Raw genomic sequence first — 20,593 nt, 5'->3', positions numbered from 1 at the left:
CAGGTTGAGGGTGGCAACTGTTTCAATTTTTCTTGGACACTACTGTGCAACCCCCAGTTGGAGATGATTAAAAATAATAAAGTCTTCCAGTTGTTGGAGTCTGCCCGTGCTAACAGTTGAATTGATGCAACTGGGTGTGAGGTGATCCCAGGGGGCAAGGGGAGATCATGAGTTGCACTAAGGGAGGAAGAAAAAAAGTGGGATGAATGTTGCGGGATCTGATGATGACTGAGAAATGCAGAAATGACACTCAGTCCACCCAGGCATGACACTTCCTTGACTTGGGTGTTACACTTCCTTAAACGTTTTGGTCAGTGCCTGAGACCCACTGCAATGAAGTTGCAAAATCAGTGTTGCTTGTCTGATGCAGGCAAAAAAAAAAAAAAAAGGTCCTGTTACTCTACCTTCTCTCTGGCATTTCAGCTTTGAAGAGCCTTAGCAGTGGGCTTCTCACTAAGACTAAAAGGTGTGGTGAGGAGGGACCCCTGAAGGTTCAGCTGCCTGCTCACAACATCGAGGCCAGAGCTCAACCCCTGCCCTGTGGGCTCGCAGGGCTCCTTGCTGGGCTGTCCTTGTGCTGCACTGTAGCTGAGGCTCCTTTCCAGCCAGATCCAACTGCATCTTGCAGGAACGCTTTTTGGCTACAGTTGCTGCTCAGGAGTTAGACCTCACCTGGACATCTCACACCAGTCCAGGAGCATTTCTTGCGCTTCACGCTGTGACTCACCAGTTTAGATACCATCTTCCAAAAGAAAACTACACTGAAGCCAAGTCTGGATAAGCACTGACTAATAGTAAAGGAAAGCTTCACCCCACTGTGACTGTGACATCCTTGCCTGGGTAAGGGACTGAGGGAGCTGTGACTGGGGCAAATGGGGCTCCAGTGCTTGGGGAAGGGAGCAAGTAACCAGGGCCAGGTTGGGACAGAAGGAAATGGAGGATGTTCTATATTGTCTCCAGATGCTGGTCAATATTCCCAAGCTAAGTACTAGTGGTAATTAGGGACAGCATTTACAGCAGCTTCCCTTTAGCACAGTGAGTTTTGTCACAGGGCTGAGCTCACCCTGACTTTTTTCCCACCCTCAAAGGGCAGGATGTGCTTATGATGGCAGCACCATCTCCTTTAGCCTAAAGTGTCATGGAAGATCTTGCATAAGATGCCCATGAGCCAGCAAAGGAACCTGAAATAGCATCAGTGCATGAGTGGATGGACACCAGACGTCTGTGCCAGACTCCTGCATATCCTTTGCTGGAAGTGGGGGCCTGAGGCAGAAGCATGAGGGCAGGGCATAGGACCAGGATGTGGGAGCCTCAGCAGACCTCTACAGAGCAATTACCTTGCTCAGTGCTAGGCTCTTGCTGAGGTGTTTATTTCCCCAGTAATCCTTCGTTTTCACAAGATCTGCCAATTAGCAAGAAGAAAGGCACTAGTGCCTCCTGGGGACCTGCTCCCCAGCACCATTCCTCAAGGGATAAAGCACTTTTCTGCCAGACTTGACAGCAGGCAGCTCTGAGCCCCCCCACAGTGCTCGCTTGCCCCTGACTCTATGGCCTTGAAAACAGGAGGAGGGCAAAACATCCCCCTCCAACCTATTAGGCCTCTGGACCAGCTGATTAGCCAAAGTAGAAAGCAGATTAACCCCAATTAGGTGAAAATGTATAAACAATTATATTCAGTAAAGCTCTGTGGATAGGCTTCCCAGGAGTCTGGCTTTGAACATACATCCCAGGGACCTTCCATAGCTTACACTCACAGCTTCTCACTCCATCAGCTCCTAAATTGTACCAATCCTCGGAGCCCCTTCTGTGCTCTCCCACAGCTCACTGCTGCAGGCTTGCTCAGATCCTGCCTGCACTTGCTTCGGATGTTGCTGTGTTCCTCTGTCTCTCCTCCTCCAGCCTCTGCAGCCCTCCTTCTCTTTCCCCATCACTCCATGTGCCATCCCAAGGGCCTCTGGGCTCCTGGGCTTTGCTGATGAAAAGTATGACAGAAGGTCTGTATCTATGGAAAGTTTTACTTCCTATATGGAAGGATAGAAATCCCTCCCAACACACTCATCTTTGCTCCCATGAGATCATCTACCTCCCTGCTTCTTTCATCTGGCTTTCCAAGCACAGTAACCTCTTCGCTTGCGTGAACCTTTAAGCCCTCTGACTCTTCAGAAGGCTGGAAAGCTCTCCCCAGCTCTGATAATAGCAGCTGTAGGATCTGGCATTTATGTGCTTCCTTTCACTTTAGGAGGCCCCACATTTTCCTGTGCAGTACACAAAACTTTCCCTCTGCCTCTGGGAGGCTTCTGCTGCTGTCCGGCAAGCAGCCAGTTCAAACAGCCCAGAGGGGAGATCTGATCAGGAAGGAGATACTGAAAAACTCTCCAGTGAAATGCCACCAGAACTTTGCAACTATCGCTGGAAAACAGCTGTGCTTCCTAAGCATGCCTGGGAAGGTTGGTGTCACCTCCCAGAGGTTTGCCTAGCCAGCACCCCCATGTCCTATGCTTAACTGGATGCCTGATGAGCTGAAATAAGCCAGAAGGTCAGGGATGGTTAGAAAACCATCAGCCATGAGGAATGGGAAACTTCTCCACAGGCAGAGCAGCTCAGCTTTTCCCTTTACTGTGGCAGAGGACATTGAACAGCCAACAGAAGAAAACCCCACAGCCTTTTTTTAAATGTTAGAAGGTAAAGAAAAAGGGATTCTTGACAGCATGTCACGTTCATGGACTGGAACCCACAGCTGACAGGAATCAGGGCTAAAAATAGGCATCAGTGCTAATGGGCTCAGAGCAGCCTTCAGCAAACGAGTCTCAAGGTGAATTATGAAATCTAACACGCATTCTGTCCCTAAGAAGTGTGGTTTCTATTGCGGCTTATTTACTTTGATCTTCATACCTGCCGGACATAGGATACGAGTGTCGGTTTCACAGTGAAACAGAGCTGGGCCTGATGGGGGGACAGCCAAGAAGTCAACAGGAGCACTGTTGTGGAGGACGCAGCTCCACACAACTCAGCAACAGCACTGGGCAAAGGAGTTCTGGTGGTCATCCTTGCCTGGAGATACAACCTTGCTCGGTTGTGATGCCCCTCGGTGACTTGGCTTTCACATAACCTCCTGAAACCCTTCATTCATACAGCACCTGCCAGTCCATCCACATGTATCTTTGGTGATGCTCTTCTGCAGTGACTACCTGATTGTCTTCATTCAACCAATGCCCTCCTGCATTACCCTATATATCTGGTCTGGCTGAGGCATGGTGACAGGGCTCCTTTCTGTTGAATGAGCATTGTGGGGTGCTCTTGACAGCTTTGCCCCATGTGTGGGAGAATGAGCAGCACCTGATCCGGAGAAAAAACAGAGCAGCACAGGAATGAAGCTTGGCTATGCAAGAACTATTGTCTCACAAAGTATTTTGAACCAACAAGTTTATACTTATCTGCCCTGTGTATGGCATGGCTGGGGTGTGTTTGATCTGATGGCAGGAGCCCTGCTGTGAGGTTTACCACATCGTTAAGCTACTACCTGAAATGGCTGAGAATAGTCTTCCCACAGCTCTGTGCTGCCCCAGCAGACAAAGCTGGGCCCATGGGCAGAGGAGAAGGGAAAGGGAGTGCTCAGCAGACAGCTGGGGTTTTGCTTTCCAGTTAGGGTATTTTCTGCTGTTGTTTTCAGATGTGTCTACAGCTAATCATCCAGGGACTTTTTTCTGTTCCTTTTTAGTATTTTTTTCCTTTTACAAAATACTTTCTAAAAGCAAACCTGTGCAACAGCCAGTCTGAAACGTGGCTGTCCCCAGCCTATCCTCATCACACGTGTTTGCCTGCATGCTCTTACTTCTCTTCTCTTCCAGGGTTTTTTTTAGGAGGCAATTAATCCCCAGGGAGATTAAAATAGAAAGGAAGGGAGTTTTTCCTTGGAGCAAGCATTTCCGAGTGACCTTCTTTCTCCTCCACAGTGAAAATGGACCATCTTGGACGAATCACTCCCAAAGCAACAGATACCACTTGAAGGCTTCCGGCAAAGCCTTCTAATTACCGTGGGCCAGGGGTCAGGAACAGCTCAGCTGCATTGCTGGCAGTCAGCACAAGCTACTGGGAACAGTGTGATCACCTGGAAATAATGAAGGTACGATAGGAAAGAAAACGTAATACTGGGATGACCACCCTCAGGATCTGCTGGGGAAGGTCTATTTTGGTCACAAACAGAGCAGTCAGGGCGGAGTCCTCACTACCTCCTCTGGAAGTAGTCAGATGGCTATAGTTTGCCCCAGCCTTCCTCTTTTTCATTCTGGATTTCAGTGTGTTTTTGTAATCAGCTGCCTGAGCTCATCCACCTCTTTAAACCACCACATGTCATTACTGGAATCAAGGACCTGACACTGGTGTCAGCAGGGTCCCTTTTCAGGCCACGTGTGAAATCCCCAAATTACTACCAAATTTGGAAGAAGCACCCAGAACCTCTTCCTCCTCTCCGTGCCTTATCCTTGAGTTACCCCCACATGAAGCTCTCTACTCAGTGCTTCATGCATGTGGTTGCTGGATTCTCAGCCAACATCCATGAACCCCCTCCCCAGAACACACACATGGGGTATGTAACAACCATGTCAGGACTTTTCTGTTCATATTGTCCTTCAGGATTGTCCTGTCTTCACTCCTGTCAGTGGAATATTAACACCTGAACACTCAGGTAAGATCTAGCTGTTTAAATACATGCCCACAGATGTCTTACAGCTACAGCTGTATAAATACAGCTACATAAATACTCTTTTGCCTGAACACATTTCAGGCTTGAATAGGCTTGTCCCGCTGTCTAGGGAGAGCTCAGCCATGCTATTGGTCCCAGGGTGTCAGTGGGGCTTGAGCTCCAGCAGCTCAGCATCCCAGCTGTGCCCCAAGGGAGATCAGGGAGCTGGCTCTGGATGCCCTCCAGCAGCAGTCTGGGAAGGGTGCAGCAGTCCCCAGCGACAGGGCTTGCATTGTATGTCCAACAACTTAGGGAGAGACATGTATTCTACCCAGGGTTTCACAGAAATTAACTGAATTGCCAGCAGATCTGAGCAGCAGTTTAGGACATGCCTTGTTGGGCCGTAAGTATGTGATGGTTCACAAGGGGTGGGGGAAGCAAAACCTCCCAAGCCAGTCTTGAGAAAGAAACCCTGCTACAGTCAAGCTTGAGGGAAGAAGGAGTAAAGAAAATCCTTTTCTTTCACAGCTTCATGCCTATCAAGCCTTGAGCAGGAAAAGGGAGGTCAATCCCTCTTTGAATTTCAGGCTAACATCTGTGATTCCACCCTAACAAGGCTTGTCCCACCTCACTGAGGAACAGAACTGTCTTCAGATGCCATGTGTGTGTTACTGTTAGACAAACAGCTCTCTTCACACATCTCTGGAATGAGCTTCTGCACCCACTGAGTGTGGTTGTGCCACAGCTCTCACGTCCCACAGAGGTGAGGGGTAGGTTTGATGGAAGGGGTTGTGGCATGGGCAGGAGGAGAAAAGCCCTTGAGCTCCTGTATGGTGTGTCCCACCTCAGTCCATTGGTGCCCTTTGAAGTTGTTCCTCTTCCTGGTGCCTGTCCCTGACATCTCCAGCGTACCCTGGACACTCATGGTGTAGGCTGAGCCTGTTCAGCAACCCATAGCTTGTATCCCCTTTATCCCAAAATAAGTGAGGAAGGGGATTTTTCCTTTGCTTCACTGTAAAGCATTTGTGAGCAGATAGATTTTGCCATAAATGGCAATTTTTTTCTGCTCTGTGGGGAAAACTACATCACCCTTGGCACAGGAGTACAGAGCTAGCCAAATTAGAGGTATTCATCTGTACTCACAACATTCCCAGCTCCCCAGACCTCCCATCACCAGCCAAGGCCATGCATCAGGGAACACAGGTCAGGGGTGAGAGGCAGGAGGAGATGGGGTTCTTAGAAGAAGATCAAATCTCAAAACATCATATTTTCACTCATTACAAGGCAGTAAAGAAGCTAGGCAAGCAGGGCAATTAGAGATAAGGGTGAACAACACACTGTTCCCAGACATGTCCTGCCTGCTAGTAAAAGTGGGGGTGCAGTGCAACGCATTCTTGACATTTTGTTCTCCCAACTGATGCCAGCTCAGTTCTTATCAGATATCTCCACGGCCAGTGATTTTTCACAGTGGGTAACACAACTGAGCTGCATAGGAAATAATCATAAACCTCTGTCCAGGCAGCTGAGCAGAATGTTCCCCTCCTGGCCTTCAAATATTTGTGGCTTTACCTTTTCCACTCTTCCTCACTTAATCTCTTTCCTGCCCTGCACATTCAAGGCTCTGACCCACCCTGAGTTACATGAAGGTGATGAACTTAGACCAGATCTTTCCTCCACTCCTTGGATCCAGTCTGACTTCCTCTTCAGCAAACAACATAGACTTGTCTTTATCTCGAACACACTCTTTGGTGGTTCCCTGCTGGTCAAACAAACCTTAAATTGCAGGGACAATACGGCCAGCACACAAACTCAGAGCTGGGGTAGGAGGGCACAGTCAGAGCAAGGCTGCCATCAGGGACCAGTATGGCAACAGGAGAGGCCATGTTTTGCTCCTGACTCCCCAACTCTCCACAGCAAGAGAATGCCTCCGTCCACCCTGTCTACTGAGGAAAGCTATCTCCATGCTCAAGGATGCTCCAAGCTCAATAGCTTCCATGAGAAAAAATTGCACAGTCTTGGCAGTGCTGGATGAGGTGGTGGTGCATCAGCTGCCCACCACCATTTCAGGCTGAACGTGGAGATCATTTTGCAGGCAACAGAGCCGCCTCTGACAAGAATCTGACCTTGAGTACACTGGCCTGACCTCTCAGCAGAAGTGGCACCTGAAGTTCCCTCTTGGGCGGATTTTGGCTGAGTCTCAAGGATGCCTTTGCTGCTATTCTTCCTTTATGTTGAACTTCGTGAAACTGGGCTTGGTGTCACCACACTGTGCAAGAGAGACACCCTCCTTGTTCTGCTCTGTGTCCAGCTCTCTGCTAAAGCAATATTTGAGGAGCTCAGTTATATGTGCCAAAGCCAGGGGAGCTGAGGATGCAATCCAGTTTACTCCCTTTAGATTCTGCACTCCAGGAGGATAAGGAAGCTTTCCAGTAAGCACTCACACCCTGGTGATAACGGTGACAAAAGCACACCCTTGCCTAGGTTAACACATGACGGTACTGTTAACTCAGGCAAGGTACTGCTCTGCCCTCCACACGTGCATACCACAGCTCCAGACTTTCTCAGAGCTCCATAGGATGAGTCCTTACAGATTAGGCAACAAGGAGCATGTTAATTTTGGCTTCAATTTACCCTGGTCTGCTCTGCCCTTGGCTATGCGCCCCAGGGGCTCCCCTTTTGTAGTGCCCTCACTCCCAGGGCACAGAGCACATCCCTCTGGGGCTGTCAGTGATTCTAGGGCAGTTCAGAGCCTCAGGCTCTTTGCAAGAGATTTCTGTGTGCCATCCATACATATGCAAACATACACATTGATACAGACATGTATGCATGTATCTCTGTGATCTGTGTCTGGATTTACACACGTGACATTACACTGTCACATCATAGTTGCTGTGCACTGGAAAGCTTCTTGGCACTGTGATTGCAGGGTTTCTGGGAGATGAGCTGCATGGCAAGTTTCAGAGCCAGTTTAGGCCCTTTTTGGAGTCTTTTTCAGAATAAGCAGGGTAATTTCCCACTTTGTGCATTCCTCCATTTTACTGGCAATGATAGGCATCAGCAGCCATCAGACTGAATCTCTTCTGTGCTGTTTGCTCTACTACAGGCCCACTGAACTGGAGCCAGTCTCATGCACTATCATAATATGGCATCAGCTGTATCCAGCCATGTTCAGATTTTCATGGCTTGTGTGGCTTGTGCAGGGCCCACAGGTCTGTGTGCAATCATCCTTTGCCCACACACCCTGCTCTGCAGGTCCTAGCTCCCTTTCTTCCATTGCTGTGGATTCCCAGCTCTGCAAACACTTTCAGGACACTATTCACCCAGCCATAGCCATGTTTTTTGGGGGGATGCACTGTGTTGCTTGGCACAGCCAGGGTTAGTTCTGGCTCTCCAGCAATCCTTGTTTTCAGTTCCAACCATGGGCTGGTCTCCTCTAAGGGAGCTGGCTATGCTCCTCTTTTCCTTTCTCCTCCCCTAAAACTACCAAACCTATCAAGCACATCAGAGCCAGCCAGTGTAAGAAATAGGACTGTTTCTTGAGCTCTTTATATTTGCTCACACTTTGTGCAGGCACTGAGTGAAACAGTTTTTGACCTTCCCCTGCTGCTTTCCATAGTCCCAGATCTCCTGTGGAGCTTTAAGACCTCCAACCTTCTGCTCCGATGTTTTCTTGGTATGTCTGGCACTGTGTGACCATCAGAGATTACTCACTAATTCAGTTCTTAATTTGCAGGACAGAGGCCTGCCTGTGGTCAATAAGGAGGTGCCTTTCTGTTTATTACATGGAAACTCTGCCCCTTCTCTGTCCCAAGAAATCCTTCCCTGCACCTGTAACTGATGGGAACTTTTCCAAACAAAAGCCTGTAAGCACAGGAGTGCCAGTTCCCAGCTCCTTGGAATAGCAGGACTGTATCTGCCAGATGAAATCCTGGGCAACCAAATTCCCACGATTTTTCCCTACCTGACCAGAACAAAGATTTTTTCCTGGCTTCAGTCTGGACACTGGTTTACCTTTGAATTCATGAATAAGAGAGATCCTTGAGCAGTTTCCCAGCTCATACTGTCCACATCCCAGCTGGTCTCTCTATCTGTGGTCAATCTCTAGCATTTCAGAGAGTCAGCCAGACCAGCCCTGATTTTACAGGAATATGCACCAGTGGGAAGCAGTTAAGCAAGTGGTTTGCAGACAGACAAAATCTAGGCAGACAGCACACCTTCCTCCAGACCATGCAGACAGTGAACACATCTGTGATGGAGAGGAAACTTCAGAGAGTGCTCTTTGCACCTGGATCAGAGCTCAAGAGAAAAGGGGAGCTGTAGCTCAGCGCCTGCTTCTGTACACCAAGCGTGCACTGCTACAGGTGCCACAAGGACACCGTCAGTCAGATGACCCTGTGACCTGTCCCCTCTCCCTCACTTCAGCAGCTGCCTGAGGCCCCGTGAGTGGGAGCCACAGGGTCAGGACTGCGTTTTTCAGCAGATGGGGGAAGGCACCCTTTTGCCCAGGGTGCATGGGTGACAAGGGCAGGGACAGCTCACCTCAGCTAGCTGCTGCACACGGAGCTCCTGGCTGGCTCTTGTTCCAGGGTTTATCTAATGGCAACACAAGGTCATTAGCCAGCAACCAAGCATCGCTCCACAGTCTTGCTTCCTTGCTTGTGTTCCCTGCCAAGACCAGCCCCCAGCAGGGACTGGCTGTGGCCTCTCTCCCAACCCCAGAGGTAACTTACTGGAAGAGCCTGATCCAGTGTCTGCCCAAGATCCTGGTAAAGGCAGCCTGAAAGAGCAAGGTGTGCTGTCCCACTCATTTGGGTGAACATGACGCCGCTGGAGCACCCCAGTGGTGATTTCAGTGGTTAACATGGTTTGCTTCTCTGAGGGCTGTGTTGGCAAAAACATTTGATCTCCCTAGTGACATAAATACACAGCTGCTTCCTCCAAAATAGGAGGCAAATAGAAAGGAGAGGAGTGAAAGTGTGTGTGCGCGTTTGTGGTGCTTGTGCTACAGAAGAAAAGGGAGAGGAAATGAGGCTTAGTGCAAAATACAGGAAGTGAGAGAGAAACAGCACAAAGCAAACGTTGCATCCATTGAACGGGACTTGAATTGGTATCTTAGCTGCTGTTTGACTAACTTATGGTATCACTAAATCCCATTCTCCTCAGAGGGAAAGAAACCCTGCAACTGTGCATTGTCAGTGTGACGGAAGAAACAGCGGCAGCTGATGCTGGGTGAGTCAGTATTACTGCGGGGCTCACAGACCAGCCTTTGTTCCAGCGCGGTGACAAAGGGCTCCCTTCTTTCCTTCACCTCCTGCAAGTTGTTCACAGGCCTGTTGGACAGTGCATGTTTTAAGACTATATCAGCTACGGCTGACATGCCTTGGCCAGCGCCCATCAGGACCTTGGCCACTCCTGACCCATGGGACGTGTCCCTCTCATGCACTGGAGCCCTCCATGGCAGGTGCAGGCAAAGGTTGATTTCCTTATCACTTATTGGAGCTGCATGCTCCCAAGAGTCTGTTGGTACTAAACATGACCACAACCCCTGAGCCAGCAGGTCCACAGGATACCAGGAACATGCACAGTGTTCCTACTGCTTTCTTGCTCACCTCTCTGGTTACCCTCAGTGCTCCTAAACTTGTCCCCTGGGCACTCTGCTCCACCATCCTTCTTGGCAGATGAGTGCTGGGGAAAGGGAGCTGCTGTTGGTGAGTCTTAGCTGGCATTCATCAGGGTGACCTCCTTCTCCCTCCACATGGAAGAAGAGACTTTAAAAGGTTTGGCAAGTGCCTGAAAAGGGGCAAGTTCTGGCTGCTGGTGTAATCCCAGCCTGTGGTACATGGTTTTTCTAGAAGAGGTAGCCTCTCAGCCTGTGATTTTTGGCAAGTGTCTGTGCCCAACATCTGGCAGAAGGAGGGATGCAAGGCATTGTGCTGGGTGGCAGAGCTCTCCCAGACAGGGAACTCAGCTGGAAAACACACTCCCCATATTCAGCTACCCTCTGACTGGTAGGATCTCTGCCACCCCCCTGCCAGGCTGTGAAGGTGTCCCCACCCAGCATCTGCTTGCTGCAAATGGACACCATGTACAGTCATGCAACATCTGAAGACCTGAGATGTGATCTTGCACTTGCAAGACCATTTGATGTGACCCCAGTACTCCCAGTCTGCACACTCTGCACAGTTCTAGTCTGAGCTATTAGAGTGGCAAGATTACTCCAGTCACATTTCTAGTGCTCTTTAACTTGTCAGCGTAAGGATTTCACCCTCTTTACCTTTCTCATGTTCTTGGTACAGAGGGCTGAAGCTGCACAGAGACATACAGAGATACAAAACAGGACCCATGCCCTGCTGCATGCAGGTCCTGACATACAAAAAGACACATTTGGAGGCAGATACACAGACAACCACTTGCAAAGTGATTCTGTGATCTTGCATGGACAAGCAGAACAGTACACAGAGATAATGACACAGGCAGACTTCTTGCAGTGATCAACAAGAAATCCTAAGTGTCATTGTCCCCTAAGGGAACCTGGAAAAAGTAATATAGTAATATAGTACATTAGTTTAGAAGTTGATGTTTCAGTGTCTCCCTTTCAGAAAACAGGGAAATAATTGTCAACCTCTGAGAGCATCAAACATCAGTGTAAGGAGAAGTCAACATAGGAGCCACTGCTTCAGCTGTAGTTTTGGTGCAAGAAACCGCAGCAGGAACACCATGTGCTGGTCAGCATGTCTGCACCCAGGTCACACCACTGGGAGATGCCTGCTGTCAAGTGATCCCAATTCTTTGTTTGGAAGTTGTGTCTCCAGGTCACGTTTGTACAAGCTAGCACAACTACATGGAGCAACCTTCCTCGAACAAAAGAACATTTCTGAGCGGAAGCTGAACACCTGGAGTTGACCACATCAGTCACAACAAGGAGTTTGTGACCAATGTTCTCCTCTATCCTTATGCTTCCTTGGAGCTCTTTTTTCCCTTTAAGCCTGTGTCTGATGCCAGACAACACCACTCTGTCATGAGGCCTCCACAGGCAGCCCAGAAACACAGCTCAGACTCTCCTCTGGGGTTTAGATCCTGGGGTGTTGTTTTTTGATAGTAGGGGTGAGCAAGGTGTCTCCATATATAGGTAGTGTAAGCTCAGGAGAAAAATGAAACGGGAAGATAAAAGATCTTTAGGGGTGCAAGACATCCTGCTTAACCCATATGTGTTGATTTCCCTTACCCCGTGTAATGCTGTCCAGAGCCCTTTGAGGAGCTGTGGTAACATCCCCACCTGTATCAGGGAGTGCACAGTGGTGAAAGGTGTGCCAAATATGCACATTTCTGGGAAAGTCAGCACAGAAGTTTCTTCTGTATGCTAACAGGAGCCACCTATGCATTCAAATCCTGGGATCAATGAGACGAGGGACTGTACTTCATAGCTCATGTGAAGCTGGGCAAAAAACCATGACCTTGAATCTGGGACGTTTGGAGAGGGGGGGGGAATTGACCTCCAGCAGGAGTTCAGATGCCTACAGCTCGGTTTAGCTAACATTTCCCACAACAGAGCAGGCAGAAGGGCTTAAGCTTGTTGGAGATTGTTTGAGGGAGAGAGAGAGCTTGTCTCCAGAGCTGTTTTTATGGCATACATCTGAAAACAGTTTACATGTGGCTAGAAGGAAGCCTCTGTTATTGTGGTTCAAATGACCTCTTAGTATCTAGCCTCTATTTTAAGCAGGTGATGCATACATGTTCTCATGCCAGTACTCTTCAGTCTTTCAGCTGAAATAGCAGTTCCCTTTCATTGGGATTTACCCATCTGATGTATTAATAGGCAGCAATCATATGCCCTCTTAACATTCCTTTTGCTAGGCTAAAAAAAGCGAAGACTGTCTAGACTTCTACCATCACCTCTCTTTTTGTCCAGATCTCTCTAGTGCCATTCTTTCCACTTGTTAGAATTTTCTCTACTCTTTTCCAACTCTTTTGGAAGGTATTTTTCCCTTTCTCCATATCAGCAATGCTTCTTTGTTTTGTCTCTTTATCTAACATTTACATTTTTTCTCCAAGGTCATCAGTGAAGATATGAAATTAGTTGGTGCCAAAACCAGTCCCTAAGGAATTTCATTAGCAATTGCCTACAACTTTATGTTTCAGGACCTGTTCATTAAGCAATTTGTTACTCTCTTTTCAGTTCAAGTGTGAATCCCTGCACTCCCCTGTTTCCACAACTTCCCAACCACCCTCTGTGAAACCCAGATATCTTTCATATACCATATAACCAGTGTTTTAAAAATTATTTATTCTCCTACCCAAACATAAAAATAATAAAAAAATACTCTGCCTTTCATACAGTCACACGGAATTTTGTCTCATTGTCTGTGCACTTCCATATCTTTAATTATTCCTATTTTGTTCTAGGATAAAAAGAAAAGCTGTTCTAAGGTCTTGTGTCTGTAAGTAACTACCTCCCTTTTTTTGTTCCTTAATTAAGTTTAGGTAAAATTGTTGATTCTAGGTAACTGTCTGGTCCCTATCCAACCTCCATCTCCACAGTTGATTGTATATCAGTGCTACTGGATTTACCACTTGATCTGTCTCCAGGAACCTTCTGATCTGAACAAACCTTGTGAATTTTGTCTTGACCTCTGATGAGATTGTTTGTGTTTCCAGACACTTTTAACAGTCAACTTGTAATCCCCTTCTCCTGCACCATCCTTCCAGCAAATGAGGCAAAACTTCTGGTTTCTGAAGCGTGCCTTGATCTTAGCTGCACTGTGCAGAGGTCTGATGCCTTGCCTGTTCTTTTTACCTTTACAAAGAACTTCATTCAGCAACTCTGCCAGGTATATCTCACCTGGATTTCTGCTGACTGACGTGTCTTTTTCTCTAAACTTTGTGACCTCTGCATTGTAGATTTCTTTGCTGACCACTCCCATTTTTCACTGAGGAATTTTTTTCACCAGTAGGCCACATTTTCTATACAGTCTTCCCCTGCTCTTTGTTTGGGAAAGTAAGGTAGCTATTGCCATAGTGAGCCTGCATGCCTTCCACATACAAATACTTAAGACTTTTAACTCAAATTGCTTCATCACTTCAGTCTTATAACTTCTCTGACCATTAATGTTTGGAGGCTGAAAAATCTTAGCTGTGGTCCCATGATATTTACTCTTCCATTTAATTGAAACAGAATCAGCCTGTGCACAGTCAAGGTTAAAAGTTATCTTCTGCCACATTGTTCTGCAATGTCTCACTGGCTGTCAAGACCAGGTCAAACACAACAGCAGCTGTGGTTAGTTTGCTGCCTCTTTAGTGAAGGAATGTCAGGCAGTGCATCTTAGAAATCCTAGGCCCAGCCTATGTTAGTAGCAATTTATTTTCCATGGAATAACTTAAAACTTGTAGTAATGGCAATCCCTGCATCTGCATATCATTCTAAAAACATAAGAGACCATCATCAATACCCAGACACAACCTTGGATAACAGCAGCAGAACTACAGCTGTCTTTCCTCAAGGTGATTTGAACCCAAACAAGATCTGTTTTATCACCTCTGCTCCTGCTTTTGCCTTCACACTCAACAATATCGTGCACGGACAATACTACCACACGCTCCACTGGTCTTGCTCCTCTGAGCAGCACAGATCTTTCCGTTTTAGAGGTCCAGCCATGCCAGCTGTCCATCCTGCCCCCGAAATTGCTGGCATACACCGTCTGCATATTGCTCATGAGGACCTTGTCTTAGCATTCAGGCACTTCCATTGTTTTTCCTAGTTCCCCATATGCACTGGCTGTACAATCTTGGATAGAGTATCAGTTTCCTGCTCAAATTTGTATTACACTCCTGCTCTCATATGTTCCTTTAGTCATCATTGTATCTTAATATCAATGCTCTTCTTTCAACTAAACATCATAGAAACTGCACAAGTCCCAACTAAAAAGCCCAGACAAAATCCCAAGCCCTCCTCCTTACATCTTAGTCTAAAGCCTGTCTCAGGTGTCTCGCTCCTGGCAGGCTGTGTTCTTCCACAGGCACACTCAAGCTGCCAAGGAGGGTCCTCTTTCTCTGGATGCCTTCAAAGAGAAAACACTGCTGGCAGGAGTTCCCAAAGAATCTGTAATATCTGGGCCATGGATTTGCCCTTCTTCTCTTAGGACATGTTTCACTGAGGTATGTAAAGTGCCTTGAACAGTATTTGCAGTCATCCTTCTTCCATTCCAGGGGCAACCTAGCTACCTCATTTGTCACAACACCAAAAGAATCACTGGATTATTCTCTTTTCCTGAAAACACCTTTTCAATTCCAGATCCCCTTTGTAACAGGATTTGTCTTAAAGTGTTCCCACTCACATGGACCTATTTTTCCTGATGTTCCTGCTGGTCTCTATAGCTTCATTTTGTCTCTTCCCCTTGCCCTTTGCAGTGCTTCCTGCAGCCTCTTCTTCTTTCCAGGTTTATGGACTCATGCTTCCCTGGTGTCTGACCTCAAGCCATCCCTATCTCTTCTTTTCATTTTCTTCTAGGTTCAGTTTTTCTCTCCTTCTTGTTGCTATTCCACAAGTTTCTTCTTAAACTCTAAATGAAGCAGTTGCAAGGAAGAACTTGCATGTGCCAGATAAGCTCTGCTCTGTTTGCTCAGAAGGTACCATAGGAATGACCTGAGTGCACTCCTCTCTGCACTAAAACCTGAAATCCCAAAAAGAGATCTTTCAGCAGCACAGAAGCTGAATCTAGATTTACCCAGATCCCAGCTCTGAAGTGGCCTGCTGATTTAAAACAGCAAAGCAGGCTGTAGCAGCACAAGGCCAGAACACACAACAGTCTTTACTTCAAGGCAGCAATTTCAAGTTTGAATTGAGAATCTCATTTCTCCAAGAGGCAGGCAGCTACTATTACTCTCATCGTCCATCATGGTGACAGAGGTTAAATAACCTGCTTGTTGTTATTGGCTGAAGCCAGCTCCAGACACCTCTGCCTGCCCCTTGGCACCAGGTGAGAGCTGCCAGGAAGGTGGGGAACTCAGCCAATGTGCCTCCATTGTAGATGTCTCAACCTGACTGTGCTGCCTTAGACAACACAGCTGGAGGCAGAAATTATGGACGTATCTTCAGCGCTGTCATCCAAGTGTCGTGCCTCCTGCTCCCCTCTGAACCTCTGAGCCTCCCATCCGAGCCACCGTCCTGCCCACAGCTTGGGTACAGCACTGTTCAGCACAGCACCATTGGGTAGCATTCCTTAGGTGGAAAATGTGTGTTTCCTCCATAAAGTTTCCATCTCAGACAGATGGGGTTGCGTTGTCTAAGGTGAGTGACATGAGTGAGCACAGCAAAGGACATTGTTGTCACGGGACCATCTCCCCTCACTTCCCATTGGCCTTGCTCAAGGTCAGGCTGCATGGCAGCAACAGGAATAGAGCTTGTGAATTCCAGCTCCTTATCCCACTTGACCCAGAGCCAGGCTCAGCTGGGAAAAAGCAATATCCGTCCAAGCGCAGCGGCAGTGCCCGGGTGTTGTTGTGCAGCTCGGGAACAGGTTAACAACACTCGTGCTGAAACCCCCGCCGTGCACACAATAGGCAGTAAGAGGTGCCAGCTCTGGAAGCTGCAGACCTGGGGACACGCTGTGCTGGAAGCGCTGGGGCCCCATCCAGCTGCACCAGCACTCCCTCGCCCGTGGGACTGCGAGTTCCTCCCTGGGAAAGCAGCAACGCCCAGCTGACTGCACTCCAGCCCTGGCAGGAAAACGCCGATGTTACGGACAATGCCCAGATGGGGTGATAAAGCTCGTTCAGCAATGCATGGTCCCACGGGTGAGCAGTGTGCACACCTCGGAGCACGCCTGCACTCCGGGATGCTTTTTGTGCTTCTTTTTCACTACGTTCTGTGCGCTAGGGATGCTTTTTCCCAGAGAGGCAAGGGAGTAGCAGGGTGTTCCCCCCCCCACCACCTGCCGAGCAGCTTCAGCTCTGCCCCAGAGGCATCCTGGAGGAGGATGTGGGTTGTTTTCCTGAGGTTGTTTACCCTCAATGAGAGCTATCAAATCTGTTAGCGTGGACCTTGGAGAGCTTGAAGGATTTGGGCACCCAACCACTAGGGAGTAAAATGTGCTGCTTTAACTTCGGTGGAAAAGGTCACGCATCACAGGCTACTGCCAGCTAATGAGAAATGAGTCTGGACAATTAATCAATACACAATCTCCTCCGCTAATCATATTGATGGAAGATGAGCTCCATCCCCCAGGAAGGGCAAAGGCCATTGAGCTAAGCCATTTAGCAGCATTTATTTATATCCTTGGTGGTTCAATAATTTGAGTCTTGCCCAATAGCATCAGGCCCCTGAGGGCTGGGTAATATTGTCCAACTAGAAAAAAATCCCAACACAACAGGTATTACTTAGCAGAAAAATAGCCTTTTAATGGAAATGAACACTTATAAGGGAAAATACATTCCTTTTCTCTACATTTCAACCCCACACATACGTACAAAAGAAATTCTGAAATACTCTATGTAAATGGTCATACAAATATTTTCTAGGAGGAATACTTTAAAAAGTTGTCAAGGTCTCAGGACATATATTACTCTCAGTTGCACCAGAATGCCTTTCTCTAGAAGCCTACCTATTCTATTAAAATAGAATTTGTCCCTCACTCATTCATCCTAAAACCACGCCTTTCCTCTGGCAGGCACAACCCATTTTGTAAGAATGCTGGCCCCATAGGTAAGGTGAGTTCACACTTGTGTAATTAAAGCCTATGTTGAAACACATACACACCAAGGGACAAAGATGATGTCATGGCACAGCTGTTTCTGCAACACAGCTTCTTTTCCGGCTTCCCGATACAAATCCTGCTCTTTCTGAGCTGCAGCGAAGTGGGTGGTGAAACTGTCAATTGGAAGTTGCAGATTGTCCCTGCCTGGTGTGTGGTGCTTAGGCTGTCCCTGCAAAAGCTAACAGAGCCCTTCCGCTGCGCTACGTAAACTGTGGGGAAAGGCACTGGTGCTCCCAAAGAAGCTGTTTACCTACGCAGTTGCCTGCTGGTACTTATTTACAGAGCACTACTGACAGCCACCAAATCTGCTTGTATAGCTCTGGAGACAGTTCAAACTCTCTGTTCCCAGACAAGTGATTAATGGTGTATGGAGAGAAGTTGGGACTGAGGATAAAACCGAGCTTTCAAAACAAGAGCCTCTGATCTCAAACTGAACAAACATTTTCCCTTGCCTGTGTCAGCTAGTTTGATTTCCAACAAAAGAGCAGATTGCTTGGGAAACCACAGTCACGCCAATGAATTACTTTCCTACTAGCCAGAGAGAGCTCTCTCAAGCACCCTGTCCTGCTCTCTCAAATCAGGTTGAAGGCAGAGCTCCATCTCGAAGCAGCTAGTGCAAATGAAGCTCAGAGGTGGGTCTCCCGGCTCAGACCTTGTAAGGAACAAGACTAAACTCTTCAGAGCCCCACCTCCTTATTAACCCTTACTTATAAATAGCCATAGGGCCAACCTGTGCTCAGAAGATGCACCCAATCCTGCCAGCAGCAGATCCAAACATGAAGGCATCAAGGGAACAGTTAACTCACCCTTTGAAAGGACTACAGAAGCCAGATCAGTATTTTCTCACAGTTTGAAAGCATCTCTGAACAGGAAAGAATTAACAGCACTGGCAAAGAGGTGCTCCATGCAAACAGGTCTGTGGCAGCAACCCAGAGAGCGCCGCGACAGCAGCAGCCCAAGGCACGGCGTTCGGATGGGATGGTCAGACAAGACCAGCCTTCCCCTGTGCCCCATCCACAGAATGTATGAAATGTGGTGGGTGATTATTAACAGCTCTTAAGGTCCGTGGGTTTTAGCCCACATGTACAGAACATGCATGCAAGTATAGACTCATATATGTGCACGCACACAGAATCGTTCACAGACTCGTGCTGTGGAAAGTGCATCCAGCCCGCAGCCGTTGCCTCGGGCTCTGCCAAAAACTGATGGGATCTTGCTGAAAAGTGCTCCAAGCACAGGTTGAACTCTGTGTGAGCCTCTTCCAGCTGAGCCCAAGGAGAACGCTGCTATTGTGAGGGCCAGAGCCTTCCTGCAATGCCAGCACACGCAAAGGCTGACGTTTCATAAGCTGCCTGCCATCGGGAGGACAAAGTCCCGTTGAGTGGGTATTGGCTCTGCCTTCCCGTGCAGATAGCAAGGGATCAGCTGAACTCGAGTTTGGCAGCCTCCCATGGTATGGCACAAGGCTAGCCAAGCATGTGAGGCAGAGCCATTATCAGTGCCCTGTTCCTAACAAAGTGAAGACATTCTCTTTCATCTCAAACTAATATTTGCTCCTGTTCTTTCCAAGTAGAGGAAAAAAGACACACACTGTGCCAGATCCCCTGCTGTGATACGTATCTCCTGATCTCTGGCTTGTATGGTTACAGGGAGGCTGCAGGCATGGGAAAACACTTAAACATCCGAATCCAGGATAACATCCTGAAATCAAGGTGTAAAGTAGAAACAATAAATAAAGGTTCTTTGGGAAGGAGGGAAGATAAAATTATTTAATTCCATGTGTTTTCCCACCACAGTGGCTAAGGAAGCTAAGGTTTACAGAGGGCAAGAGAAGGCAGCTTGTCCAGTCCCTTTTAGGAGGAAGAAGGTGCTGGCTGCCCAGACTCCCTATCCAGAGCCCTGCTATCTCCTCAGTGGCCTTTATCACCAAAGGCAGGAAATATGAAGTTCTAGGACTTTTCTCAGCACTTTAGTCCTGATTTAGGGCAAGACAAGTCAGCCTCATGATTTAGCCAAGATCCTGAGAACTGAAGGAACTTCTGTCTGCAGAGAGTAATCCTAATTCTACAGGACCTTTGTGTATTTTCTTTATAACTTGAACCTATCCGTGAACTAGATTCACTTGCATTTCTAACTAAAAACAATCCACCTGTAAACACTGCCTTACAGCTAAGTGGAACCTAAGTGATGTGACATGTACTGGAGACACCCTGCTCCTGCTAGGATGCTGAATATTTTACATAGAGCTGTTCTGGGAAGCTGCTTGCATTGGCCATGATGCAGTGGAGATGCTGAGAGTCCACAAAGCACTGAGCTGCAAGGTCCTGGTTCTAGGCAGGCAAAATAGGATGTCTGGTTACAGATGGGTGTCTGTTCCTCTGCAAAAGTTAGACCAAGACTCTAACAAGCAGGGAAGCAGAGGAGAGGCACAGCTCAGGGGGTCACTGGGACCTAGTTCCGAATGTCCTGAGGGTGATCAGCCTGCCCTCCCCTCGTATCTTTAACTATGTGAGCTCTCAAGAAATCCCAGTGGAGAAGGCGCCTAAGAGGGGATTTTGCTGTTTGTACTTGCAGTTCTCTGGGTCAGCCAGTTTTGGAAATAGAGGGCCAAAATTCACGTAACGAATTTTGCAGTTAGCTCTTGTCCAGAACCAGTTGATGACACATGGACTCTGAGCTGCTCAGAGAGAGAAAAAAGAGAGAAAAGTTCCTGTAAGGCTCATGTCAGCAGTAAACATACAGAAGTGGAAAGCAGGTGGACTACAGATACCAAGAGGCAGGTTTCAAATCAGTCTCAGGTCTTTTGCACCTATGTCTCCCCTGAACTGGAGCTATTTCACATCCAGCCAACTCAGAGCACAGGCAAGGAGGTGGGCTTTGCCGCCACTGCCCATGGAAGGACGTGCCCTTGTTTGCTTCAGGAAGGAATGAAAGAGTGCAGTGAGCCTGAAGGAGGCCAGACTTTCAGCTGTGCCTTTTATCTACATCCAGGCTTTCCCCAGTCTCTGCAGATATGGGCCTCTTCATACCATCTCCCTGTGATGCTGTCTGGAGGAGGGGACAGGGAAGCAGAGTGAAGGAGAGCAAGTGGTAACATGGACCACACAGCCCTGGAGTGCCAGGTCTCCTTTCCTCATGAGCTTTCCTTTCTCTTAGCAGCCTG

The sequence above is a fragment of the Corvus brachyrhynchos genome, unplaced genomic scaffold (assembly GCF_000691975.1).
Source record: "Corvus brachyrhynchos isolate BGI_N302 unplaced genomic scaffold, ASM69197v1 scaffold3, whole genome shotgun sequence".
NCBI classification, from domain to species: domain Eukaryota; kingdom Metazoa; phylum Chordata; class Aves; order Passeriformes; family Corvidae; genus Corvus; species Corvus brachyrhynchos.
This window is presented reverse-complemented; position numbering follows the sequence as displayed.